Source organism: Lycorma delicatula, chromosome 2 (assembly GCF_047948215.1).
Source record: "Lycorma delicatula isolate Av1 chromosome 2, ASM4794821v1, whole genome shotgun sequence".
Classification (NCBI taxonomy): Eukaryota; Metazoa; Arthropoda; class Insecta; order Hemiptera; family Fulgoridae; genus Lycorma; species Lycorma delicatula.
In genome coordinates, this window is record NC_134456.1 from 231,070,761 (window position 1) to 231,084,775 (window position 14,015).

The following is a 14,015-nucleotide window of genomic DNA, read 5'->3' on the forward strand; positions in this document are numbered from 1 at the left end:
AAGGGATAGTATAAAATTTTAAATGCAATTACAGGAAGTTGATGCTACAACAAATTTTAGCTAGGATGTATAATTATAAAATGTTGATGAACTTGTAGAGTTTGAAAGTGTTCAATGCTACATTCTGGATATCATTATTGTGATAAAGCAAATAATATTCATTTTTATAAAGCTAGGTTTCTCAAAGGAAAAATGATTTCTGAAGTAACACAGAACATGACAAAAAGTAAGCAAAAGCAGGACATTAAATTATCTAAGCCGCAATATGTACTATATAGGAGTATTGTACTATATTACGATTTTCTCAGTCCCACACTTTGGACACCAACAAACAGAGGATGTTTTATCAGGTCTTATGTTGAATACTGTTCAAAGGTTTTATTGTATTTCAATCTTTGTCTTCCTTTGTATTTTTTTTTTTTTAATGTTTTAATATATATGATATTAACTTACTTCATCTTGTTACGAGATTTTGTCACAAAATTGTTTAAAGACCTCTTCACATTTTATCAGCTACCTAATTTTCAACATTCTTCTGTAACACCATACACCATATTTCACAGGCCTTCCGTTTCCTTTCTGTTTTTCATGTTACTTGTGCTTTATTACAAGTACTATACAAGCACTACACACTAAACAAATATTTTCAAGATTCCCTTTCTTTTGATTTATTCTTTTAAAAAAAAAGAGGCAAACTTCTTTTTTTCAAGAAACCTGTTTGTGCTTATGCCAATCTGCTTTTTATATCTACCTTTCGACCATCCTTTATACCTTACAATAAGCATTCATTTACTTTAAACATCAAAAAAATATAGATATATATTAAAACTGTCAAGAATTGTTACATTTCAGATGCAAAATAAATGTTCAATACTAACTGCTTTATATCACAATCTGGTTTATGACCGTAAAAAACAATTAACAAAAAACACTGCTGAAATACCACACTATTATTCAAATATCAAACTACAATATTAAAAAAACTAAATAATACCAATTTACTTAAACGTTCAAGAAATGGATCAGCATGCATATTAATAAGGATATTTTCAGAAAAAAGAAGACAAACACCATAGCAGACAGAATGTACAAGCCCACAAGATATTTTGTTTTCATTCATCCCAAATTTACACTGGTACAGCCATTATCTCATTCAATTCCATGAATTAATTTACGCAGGATTTGCGTACCAGGATAGTGTAAGTTCTATTTTAACCATAAATAGTTAACAAATGAGTAAATATTACTATTACCAAAAACAACATAATTATAAAAAAAACCTTTCTTTTTGGTCAAACTAAAACATTAAATTAGTTCATAACCTAATTTTGTGGAGAAATTAATACATTTTTCTTTTTTTTTTAGAAATAAATTACTACATTTTTTAAGCAAAGAATTGTAAAAAAATTATGTAAAATTTCCAGGTTTTTATATTTATGAATATATCTTTGCTTAAAATTATTTTGAGAGATATATATTATCTCATATTACATCTCTTTTAGTAACTATGTATAGAAAATTGGCCTCTTTCCTAAACAGCAGTAAGGATAAAAATAAATCTTTCAAAACGGCAGACACTTTAACATTAATTTATGAAGACAGACTAAAATTTAGGATACAAGAACTATGTAAAAGAAAGAAAGAAGATAGAATTAAGGGGAATTTGGCAATTTTATCTATTGAAAAACAATGAAACAAACTCTTACTATTGAAAACAAACTCCTTGTGATTTCAGGGTAACTGTTACTTTTTGTAGGTCTATCATAATGTTATACTAAGCTGAAGAATATAAATTAACCAAATTTATACAAGGACCAATAGTTAAAAAACAATAGTTTTTAGTTACAAAACAATAGTTAAAAAAGTCTTTATGTTTCACTATTTACACATTTTCATTTTATAAAAATAACTGTTCAACATAATAACACACACACATACGTACACACTGTAACACCTTTTGACTTTCAGCTAATATATAATATTATATATTGTACTGACACTGTTCATCTCTTATAAATTATACATAATATAATGATGACATGTTTCACAAATAAATGAAATCCTTTTCCTGTTAGTTTTATTAGCTCATGCTAACTGTAGATTATTTAAATATATTGACATAGCAGGTGCACATGACTCTGTGGCAATGGCTACTTATAAAGAACAAGTGCACACAATTCAACAAGAGTGGAAATTTAGTAGTAGGGAAGTGTAGATGCAATGTCTACACTGAAAACATTTGACAGAGCATGCATTGCTCTGAAACAAAATGCAAATGGCTGAAAAGTAATGACTTTTCACTCATTCCTCTGTTATTTGATCAGAGTTATGATTTTCATTATTTTTTTTTTTTTAAATTTTGTGGTATACGGTATGTACATACTTCTTTCTACACGTCCAATTACATGCGTAGTTCATCGACAAACATTCACTCACAAATAAAAGAACATATATATACAAGCTCTATTCCCAACAGCAAAATCAGGTTTTCAAATTACCTCATAAAATTGGATACATACAAAGACATTAAACACAAAACACAATATGCAGATTTTTCACACAGTTTGTAATATTACAACTCTTAAACAGTACGAGATTTAAAAAAAAAAAATACTAACTTTACCAAAAACAACATGTTGCAGTTAAAATATATTTGTAAAGAATGCCAGTGAAATAAGATTCACATAAGAAATATAAATTTGAAAAATGTTGAAATGAATAAGTTTTTTTGAGTAGATTTGTAACATCTAGACACTATATAATATTATACCCTTAATAACAATAATAATATGATATTAATTTAATTAAATTGTTGATAAAATTAAAATTATTGTTTAAGAGACATTTAAACTTGCATATCCAATGCATTCATACTTAGGAAACTATTTCTATCATACCAGAACATTTGAGCTGTATTATTTAAACTGGATTTTAATGTCTACATTATCAGTCTACCATATGCTTTATTTGTGTATAAAATATTCTTCTCAGTTTTTAACAATGACAATAATGAATATTGATTTAGCCTTTAGTTATTTATCGGTTAAGTCTGCATATCTTGCAAGCCAATATTTTCCTAACAGTGAACCTTCACTCATGTCTGTTTTTCATTGTCACTTGCTTCCTTTACTTATGTTTATCTATTTTCTTAAACTACTTAATCTCATATTCTAGATCCTTTACCCAAAATAATAATTATTTGATTTTTTTTTTAATTTATCCACCTCTTTTAATTTAATCTATTCCCACATTGAAGTACCATGAGCATATTAAAAAATGTCTGTTAAATAGGCTACTTTGCTCCTACTATTATTAAATCTTCTTTATTAGCTAAGTATTAGACTTTAATAATTACTGACAACTTTTTTTATTCTAGCTTTATGTATGGACAGTTTTTTAAAATAAAATAGAAAAGTTTTGAATTGTTAGAATAACTGTGATCAGGAAAGATTTCATTTATCTACTTTGCAATGAATACACTGAAATACACAAATTAATCACTCAATACTTGCGTATGACCAATAAGAAATTTAAAAATAGATGATATAGAATGATAAATTAAAAATATATATATATATATTTTTAAATGCAACAAAAGCTCTATTCACATGTAATAAATAAAAAATACAAGTTATATATAAAACAATTTATAATTGTTAACATAGTACTAATAAATTTAAAAAAATAATAAGTCTAAGTTATATCATTAAATAAATTTATCATAAAATTTTAATTAAGCATATAAAGAAACAAAAAAGGTGCTTTTTTAATTAAGCTATGTTAAGCCGTCCATAGGTGTTTTATATATATATATATATATATATATATATATATATGTAAACATAATATCCAATACATGCATCATACTAATTACACTAATGTAATATTCTTTTGTAAATAAATGTATGTATCTTGAATTCAGAAAAACAAAGCATACTTATATTTTTAACTATTAACATATAAATATATAAGAAATTGTGCTATAATTTGTATAATTATTATAATATAGTTATGCAATTTCTCATTATAAACAGATTTTTAAACACAAAAAATAAACAATTTTTAAATGAAACTACTGTATCTAAAAGATGTATTTTATTTAATTGTGTTTATGAAGCGATACATTTTTGGGTAAATAGTTTAATTAAACTAATTTATTTATGTTATAATTTATAATAATAAATACTTAATAATAAATGTTGTAAAAAATAATTTGTGAATAGAATAAGTAAATAATTGAAGATATTTAAAATAAATTCTCATTAGTTTTGATTTTTACCTTAATTATATTTTAAGAATTAATATGCTGCATATGTTTTTAGGTAAATTAGATGTTATAGAAATATTATTAGCATTAAAAATCATATAATATTCAATTTGCGATTAGAACTTAAATTATAATATTTTATATTTTGTAGCCGTAAATTATAATTATTGTTTTTTGTTTCTCAGCTTGTTTTGTGAAGGTTAAGAAACATTTACAACCTACAAATATTTCTTCTGAATCTAAAAATATAAATTAGCATAACAGTATCATTTATATCAGCATGATAAAATGAATTTATAATTGGTTTAACTCTATAAGTATGTGATCAAATACTTTTATTTTACTTATCTATTTACTTTTTATATACTTTTTTGTATTAATTTAGTATATTTCTTTATAATTTGCTAAAGAAATCAGTAAATAAAAACAACAAATGAAATGAACAAACACAACACGGATTATGTCCACACCATTTATCCTCATATTGAATGGGGTCTTCAGCCATTTGAAAATGATTTCCATCTACTACACTATAAAAACATATGTTAGTTACGGTTCTGAAAATATCTTCTGAAAGCATACCTACAGGTATTTAGAAAGTGAATAGTAATTAATTAGTTATAATTATGTCTTTATCTAAATTACTTAACTTTTAACTTATTTAAATTTTGCTATTAAAAAATTTTTAATTATTTAATAATTTTCATTTGCATTAAGTACATAAACATTTCTGTATTGGAATATTTCAATATAAATTTTGTACCTTTACCGGCTCAAAATCAATTACTTTTAATTTAAAAATTATCCACAGTTGCAAAGTGTAACACTTCTTAACCTGTATGTATGTATATATATATATATATATATACATACCACTGTGAAATGCAAAGAGGTGGCAATGACTTCTGGTTGTATGCCCCCTTTAACGAGTAAGGGAATTCTTCCTGCTAGTCCTACTTGTGTTCTTATCAGAACGAGGGACATAATCTGTGGTTATTTTATAACTGATCCAGAAGCTACTAAGAGGTACAAAGAGAGACAGGGGAATATCTTACGTCCCCAGCTGCCCGTACTTGCTGTGGGCAGTCGTCACAACTGTGGGCTTGCCCAAAGTTTACCTAGGAGGAAGACAGCGAGAATAGCGTTAGTCATGGCTAGTCAGGTCAGGGAATCTTCAGCCATGCAAGAAGCAGTATTCCAAGTTGTAGTAAAGAAGTCTGGGTGGAAGAGGAAGCCGGAGCCTGTTCCTTCGACTTTGTCGGAGGACAAGGTTTCCGACATTGATACAGGGACACCCACCCAGGTTAAACCCAATCCTGTAGTTGAGCTTTTAAGAAAGCGAAGGACAGACCCGGCAGTTCTGTCCCGTTGATCAAGGCACCCCTGGGCGACTTCCAGAAACTCATTGAGTTTCTGGAGCTCCCCGGTAGCGTGGGCTCAGGTGCAAGGAAGAAAATTCTTCCTCAATTAGCGAAAATTAAAGAGGCCCTCTCTGCTGTGCTAGAGGGGTACGAGACCTTGGCCTCCAAGCCCAAGGAGGTCAAAGTGCTTCAGAAGCCAATTCCTGCCCCAGAACAGCCCGGCGCTATGTTGAGGTCGTCTGTGGTAAAAGGGAGGCCAGCCAGGCCAAGAAACCCGAGGTGTTGTTTGTCAACAAGCTAGAGGGTTCCACCAAGACAAATGTCGACGTCAAGAAGTACTGCCCTTTGTGACAGCCAAAAGGGCCTTAAGAGACCAGCAAGGGTCTAGTTGTGGTAACGGATTACAAGGAGAAAATCCGAGTCATCCAGGACTCTCCTGCAGTGAAGAAGCTTGAGACTATATAGAGAAATAGCGTAACTGTGTAAGTACTTGTTACAAATAAAAATTTTTTTTATTTTCATTGTGGTTTTAATGTCGTGACCAATCGGATCTTGAAAAAAAACCCTCGTAATTGTGATATTTTTACTATAATACATAAACATGATTGGACTTAACAAAAATATTAGTTATGAAGTTTGTTAATAATGCTATTTTTGCATGAATTTGATAAAGATATGTAATATGTATTACTGGTTATATTTATTTAAGATTTAATTATAAGAGTCTTTCTGTTTATTTTACTTTTGTTGAGATGGTTGGTGTGGTGACCTTAAAAATTAATTGTACTGATAATTGAATATCATGTATGCTTTAATATATTTATTGTTATTTATTTATTATTGATAATGTTGTAAAATGTAAAAAATAGTGTTCCAAAAATAAAATATTAAAATGTTTATTACACAATTACTATTCATTTTTAATTTCATTAAACATTGCTCTAAAAATTTATTTTATTTTAGTATTAATGAAAATCAATCTTATTTAGTACAGATGTAGAGCTGAAATCAGGGTATGTTTATATGAATTTTTTTCCAATATTTTCCTTTCCTGAAAGTTTCTCCATATTTCCATAGGCAGGGACATCCTGCATATATATATATATATATGTACCTATACATATGTTAAGCATAGATCTATTTTTAAACCAGAATTAATGGGGCCAAACTGTATTACCTGAGCGTTTAGTAATCCAATAATCCAAGGTATGCTCTGTTTATATAAACTTGACTGAGCAATGTTCTACTGCAGTTAAAACAATAATGATGCTATAAATTAAGTAAAATTGTTTTAAAAAATAATATGAAGATGCTACAAAAAAACATCAAATAATTTTCACTTGCCAATTTGTTGTTAAGCATCAGGATAAATCTATAAAATAAGAAAAGGTGTCAAATATAAATACTCGCTGAACATAAATTCATCAAGTAAGGGTTTCTTATGAACATAGAAGGAGGCTTTGAGAATGAAAAATTGGAAGACTTCTGTTGGATTTGTCCACTGGAACCACTGGTCATGTTGGAATTTTGCTTTACAAAATTATTATTAAATGCACAAGAACCTTGAGAAATAATCTTAATACATCACTCAATCCACTGCATGAAAGGGGAAGATGAAAATCTCAATTAGTTCATAACCATTAGGTGGTGCAACCCTCTGTAATACGTATGTTTAAAAATAGATGCATAATGGAACAAATTAAATTAAACTACATTGTTCTTGTCACCATGATCAAAACCGATTAGAAGTTAGGGTGGTATGATTTCTGCAAGGAGCATAGTACCTGCAAATATTTGTTTGGTACTTAGTGGAAATCATCCTTGTGAAAAAGTATAGGAACCTTTTCAGTTCACTTGTCTCGAAATTCATAGAACCATAGCTAATCTGAATTGCACTCTTATCTTGAGGTTGCACTACAAAACTGTTTTTGCATTTCAATGGAGTGAATCTAATGAAAACAATTATAGGAATTGATCATTTAAGGTGTAAGGTAAAATGAGAACAAAATAACTGACTTAGAATCAAATCACTGGTGAGTGGGAGGCCTAACACACCCTAATTATTTTTAAGATACAAAATATATCAAACATAAGAAAGGGGGCCTTGGAAAATAACATACGAATCTGTTTTGTTTAACACCACTTTAAACTAAAAGGAATTACAAATTAGGGATATGACATTATCAGGCGGTACTGGCAACTCAAATTTTTTTTTTAAAAATGTCAAACCAAAAACCTCTAGGCATACATGTCTTGGCATTCTTGAACCTGATTACCTTATCAAGCTGTGTTAATTTTGAGGGGAGGGGGAGCCCACCAAAACTGATTTACTACCTAAGGATAAAACTTGAAATACATTTTATATATAACTATATATATCTATATATAACGAACTTTGATTTTACAAATTGTTTTTCTGCACTGTGACATTTTAATAAGACTAAGTATAAATTTACCTCTTCAATGTATTCATACCTCTATATAACAAAATGGTGACATACTACATATTAACATGATACAGTATGTAGTAACATGAGTAACTTTTATGAAATGTTTTTTAACAGCGACACTAAATTTAATATTTTGGACATCTCTGTGAGTTTATTGAGATAGTTATTCTTTTAATTTCTGCACTGAAATTATAAATGTATACAAACACAAAGTATTTTTGAAAAGAGTCAAGAATGACAAGTTATTTTTACTGAAATGGTAAAGCAAAAATTTCCAAGATTCTCTTATAAGCCATTAGCAATAAAACCGTAACAGAAATTTAAATATGTGTTCTGCAGTTACTGTCTGCTTACATATTAAAGTAGCAGAATTTCCTGAAATCCATCAACTAATCCAGAGCACTAATATTATTGTGCAAACTTTTATTCGTTTGTCTACAGTACATAGACATAACAAAAAAAAATACTCAGAAAACATTTAACACATACTTCCTCTATTGTTCAGTGCATACATATGAGGGCGGTTCAGAATGTTTGCGACCTAAGGAAGAAAACAAAATTTCTTACCAAATTTTTTTTATTTTTCAACATAGTCCTTTTAAAGTAATAAATTTAGTCCATCGTTTTTCCAGCTTATTTATTCCTTCAGTAAAATACAATTTCTCAAGCTCTGCAAACTAGGCATCTGTCTTGGCTATGACTTTGTCATTTGATGCAAATCTTCACCCACCAAGCCATTTCTTCAAATTCAGGAACAGGAAATAATCACTCTGAGTTAAATATGGTGCATGTGGAAGCAATTCAAAGCGCAGTTTGTGAATTTTAGCAGCAACAACAGAAAATGTGTGCACAGGTTCATTGTCAAGGTAAAAAAGCACTTTTTTCTCGCCTAAATGTGAACGTTTGGTCTTTTAATGGCCTCCTTCAATCGCATAATATTCTCCGGTGATTGTTTTTTTCTTTTTCCAAGTAGTCAATGACATTACACCATGAACATCCCAAAAAACAGTGGCCATGACTTTCCCGCAGGTCCAATACTTTTTGCCTTCTTTGGAGCCTTCCGTCGGTTTCGACCCACTGTTTAGACTGTTGCTTTGTCTCAGGGCAGTAATAATGAATCTGCTTTTCATCAGCAGTAATGAAACATTGCAAAAATTCAGTCGAGTTACGGTTGAACATGTCCAAACACTGCTGAGAAATGTTCATTTGTCTGCGTTTCTGATCAACCGTTAAAAACGCGGCACCCATTGTGCCGATAGCTATCTATATCCAAATGCTCGTGTAAGATGCGAATGCGGTCTACTGATTTTTTGCAAACTCTTGTGTGTTCAACCGTCAATCTTTTAAATCCGCATTGTGGATTTTTGCAATGCTACATTTTATACAGGATGTATAATTAATATGTAATGCACAACATAAAAAATACACTTACATTTTTTTTGTATATCGCTATTAAGAAAAACTATTCAATTTTAATTCATTATAAAACGGGATAAAACATTCATAAAAAAATTAGATTGAATTCTTATTACCTCTAATGTAAACCTCTATTTAACAAATTTTTCCTGGGATTCTTGATTTCGTTATATAAAGATTTAACCGTATATGACAGCATAGCACTCTTAGGGTAAAAAAAAAAAATAAAATTATGGTTATGATGAGAACACTCGGACAGCTCAGTTTCTTGTAATTGTTTTATAAAAACAGAATCCAATCACAAAATCTGTAAAAACTTTTTGTTTTACACAAAAGAAAAAAGAAAACAAATTGAGTGATGTAGTAACAAACATTTTTTTTAAATGTTGGAATATAATAAAAACAAATTTTAACAAAGAGAATTAGCAATGAAAAAAAATATTTTTTGCTCCCTGTGGTTAAAATTCTATACACGTTTTTAAATTATGTGGTATTTAATAAATTCTATAATTCAAGAGCCCTCTACACTAGCTAATCCTCTCAAACAGTATTTGAATGCGGGAGGTAATAGAGAGAGAACTAGTGCAAATATTTCTGTGAGACATATCTTAAAACTCAAAATTGTTGGCCAGATCAGTTGTAATCTAGATAGGATGCAGCCACCCAACTGTTTGCACAAATGGAGAACCGACTGGAAAAATAATACCACGAGTTAATTTCTAGCAGAAACGTTGCAGAATTTAATAGATTGAAGTTATGACTAAGTGGTGGAACTCGGTTTCTTTAGAGACTGATGCTGGGACTTCTGAATGTTGTGCTGCTACCACTGGTTTGCAATGTTCAAATCGGGTTTTGAAAGGTAATATTTATTACATGTAAGAACAGCATGCGTGATTTTAATTGTTTGTGTTCATTTAGTTAAACAAAGATCTTTAAAATTAATTCGAACACTAGTAACACTAAACGTAATTTCAATTACGTTTATTTAATATAACGCTGCACTAATGTCAAACAATTATGATTTTAAAAAAAGCATTCTATGTAAAAAAAATTTATGTTTACAACCTGGTAATTTTGCAACATTTGAAATGGTTTTCTCCCAAAAATACCATCATAAATGAAAACAAAGAATCTAGCTCTTCATAGTAGCTGTTTCAGTTTTCTGGAGTAGTAATTCTATTTCGAGAATACTCTAAAAGTTGCTGCTGCAACTTATCTCAGTAGAAATTTTTTTTTGTAGAAGTATCTTGGAAATTGATGGGTGTGAAGTAACATAAAATGCTTACAGCTAAAGGCAAATTCACTGAATCAGTTTTTATAGATAACTGAAGTAACAAAAATGTTGGACCCACTTTACTGCTTGCTGTTAGAAAATTTTAGTAGTAAATTACTTTAGTAATCGTTGTTCCTTTGTTTGAAAAAAGCAAACAACTGCTTTTTTCCTAAATTGCAGGGATATATATACACATACCCAAATAATTTGCCCTCATTCTGGAGCAGCAAGATTAAAAAAAAGTGATTTGTAATTAATAGTACATAAAAAAAAAGTAATTTAAACATGTAAAGATAATAAAATCGTTGAAGAATGTAAAAATTTTGAATGAATTAGCCAGCCAGTCTCTGTAGTGGAATGGCATCTTGGTCTTTCATTTTGAGGTCCTGGGTTCAAATCTCAATCATGCATGATATGATTTTTTTTATACTACAAAATTTCATTTCTACATCCCATGCACAAGCTTCAAGCTTATGTGGTGATATCAAGCAAAAAATTATGGTCTAGATTGGTTTTGATATCAAAATCTTGCTGTAGCCAGAATTTTGATACGAATTCTGTTTAATAATAAAGTTTCTTATTGGTAATTATACAGAGTGATTCACCAAGTTTACCAGTACTTTCTGAGCTCATTCTACAAGCAAAAATAATAAAAGTGAAATGTAATAAGTATGGGTTCAGAAAACTTTATTAGTGAATTACGACCAGTGAAATATTTTGCCCTGATTCCTGGGCAAAGAGTGAAATAAAACCATACTGAAATTATACAGATACAAATTAAGGGGTAAGCTTATGTTTTTTGACTTGACAAATTGAATAAAACTGGTTCCAGAACCATATCTACAGTAGTTTCCATATTCTTCGACATAAAACAGAAAAATTTGTTCTCTAAAAACAGGTTTTTTTTTTTAATATAAAAATTTTGACTAATAAATGCATAAAATTTATTATCAAAACTTGTAGAGGAGAAAATTGATGAAAAATAGCCCAATAAAAAACAAATAGAGAGCTTCAAGAAATTTGATTTTATTATGAACACTTATCATCATATCAAATGAAGGGATTACATGCACAAAGCATTTTTGCTTTTCTACTAAATACAATGATACAAAAAATGGTGTACTATTAAAAAGAGAAAAAGAAAATAAAAAACCAGTACTATTATTCAGCCACTAAAGTTTATGTACTTGTATCTTCCTCAAATTCATGGTCAAATTGAAAATATAACAGTTTATGATTTTGAAGTTTGTAACAGAGAAATTAACTGGCCAGCAATGCATGTTATAAGTGTATTTCATGTTCTGCATTACTGCAGTGAATTGTTGCCAGTATAGTATAGTTAATCTAAATGCGTGCATGTGTGTGTTAATTGTAGCAATGCCCTTGTTATTTACAAGTGAGGAGTACACCAACCTTGGGAATGTGTGATGAAAATGCAACTATTGGTGCTGCTGCAGAATATCAAAGATGATTTTCCTGGTCACAAAGTTGCAAATCCTAAAACAATTAGTGGAACATTCTACAAGAAAAGAGTACACAAGAAAAGGGTACACTTCCCAGCATTAGTTCCTTCGAGATAATATCTACCTTGATGTAGTACCTTGGTTAGGTAATTGCTCTATGTAAAATTTACCACTGGTTCAAATAATAAATGCAGACATTTTTCATTCCATAATTAGATATGATCCTTTAATATTTGAATGAATAATACAAGATTATATATAAGTGTATAAATGTTTTTAATGATTCCATAAATTAGACATTTTTAAAGAATATACAGGTGGTCTAAAAGTTGCAGTGCAGCTTATTATTTCAGAAGTTGCAAAGAAAATGAAACATTTGGATACACCAATGTAAATTAGGTATGAAGGCGGCCCACCATTGGGGCATAACAACAATGGCCAGAATTTTAAATCGCCGTCCATTTATTTAAATGGGAAGGGGGTCATGTCATGTGACAAAACAGATATTCATAAAACAGAATTCATTTCTGCAATCAGATTTCACATAGCTGTTACGGTGTAGGAGTTATTGGCATCCAAAATTGACACTTGAGGGCTACATGATGTGTTAAATATGTTGATTGCTTTGTTGAATGCATAACTCCAGTCACTTAATCCAGTCAGCAGACACTTGCACAGGCACTTCTGGTGTGATTTCTGTGCAGCACAGCGTACTTTGTTGCAGATTGTGAACATCACAAATCTTCTTTGTGTAAACAAGTTGCTTCAAGTGCCTGCACAAATAAAAGTCTATAAGTATAAGGTCGGGTGATCTTGGTGGCCATTCAACTGGGCCACGCCGACCAACCCATTGCCCAGGCAACTGGACATCGAGCCACTGACGATTATTTAGCCCAAAGTGTGGCTAAATACCACACTTTCACCATCTTGTTGAAAAAATGAAGAGAATGTTCCATCTTCATTTAAAAGAGAAGGAAAGACAGTGTCCCTCAACATGTCCAAGTACTGCTCGGAATTAAGGGTTCCATCAATGAAGATTGGTCCAACCACACGGGCACCCCATACCTCACACCACATCATTATTTTAACATCTCCAACAACATTGGATGGGTCAGTCCAGTGGGGATTTTCATCACACCAATATTGGTGATTCTGCCGGTTCACCTCGCCACTGACATAAAACATTGCGTTAACACTAAATAGGATACTCTGTGGGGATGTACAGTTATCCTGATATTGACATAATGTCCATGAAAAGACAACTTGACACGTCTGTCTGGGTCATCCTCAGAAAGCTTTTGCAGCATTTGCATCTTAAATGGGTGCTGTTTGTTGCTATGAAGAATACACAGAATGGAGGAACGACTAACACCAATTTCACTTGCAAGACATCGAGTACTGCATTGTGGACTCTTTGCAAAGGCAGCCAAGACCATCATCAAGATTGTCTCATCAGTGGAAGATTTGGGATGATCACTACCTCACCTGTTGGACACATTTCCAGTTTCCTTGAATTGCAACAGTGTTATGCGAAATCGGTGGTCTCTCTGGGTGGCATCTGTTGAAATCTGCTGCAACGATTTGACTTCTTTGTTCACCGGGCATCAGGATCACCTCAATTCGCTCATCCTATGACAAAGCCATCATATTTCACCTGCAAAAGAATAAGATTTTCAATCTTTTGGGTGCCAATAACTCCTAAACCATATTAGTTATGTGAAATCTGATTGCAGAAATGAATTCCTGGTAAAATTTCAATCTGTTTTGATATACCACATGACCTGA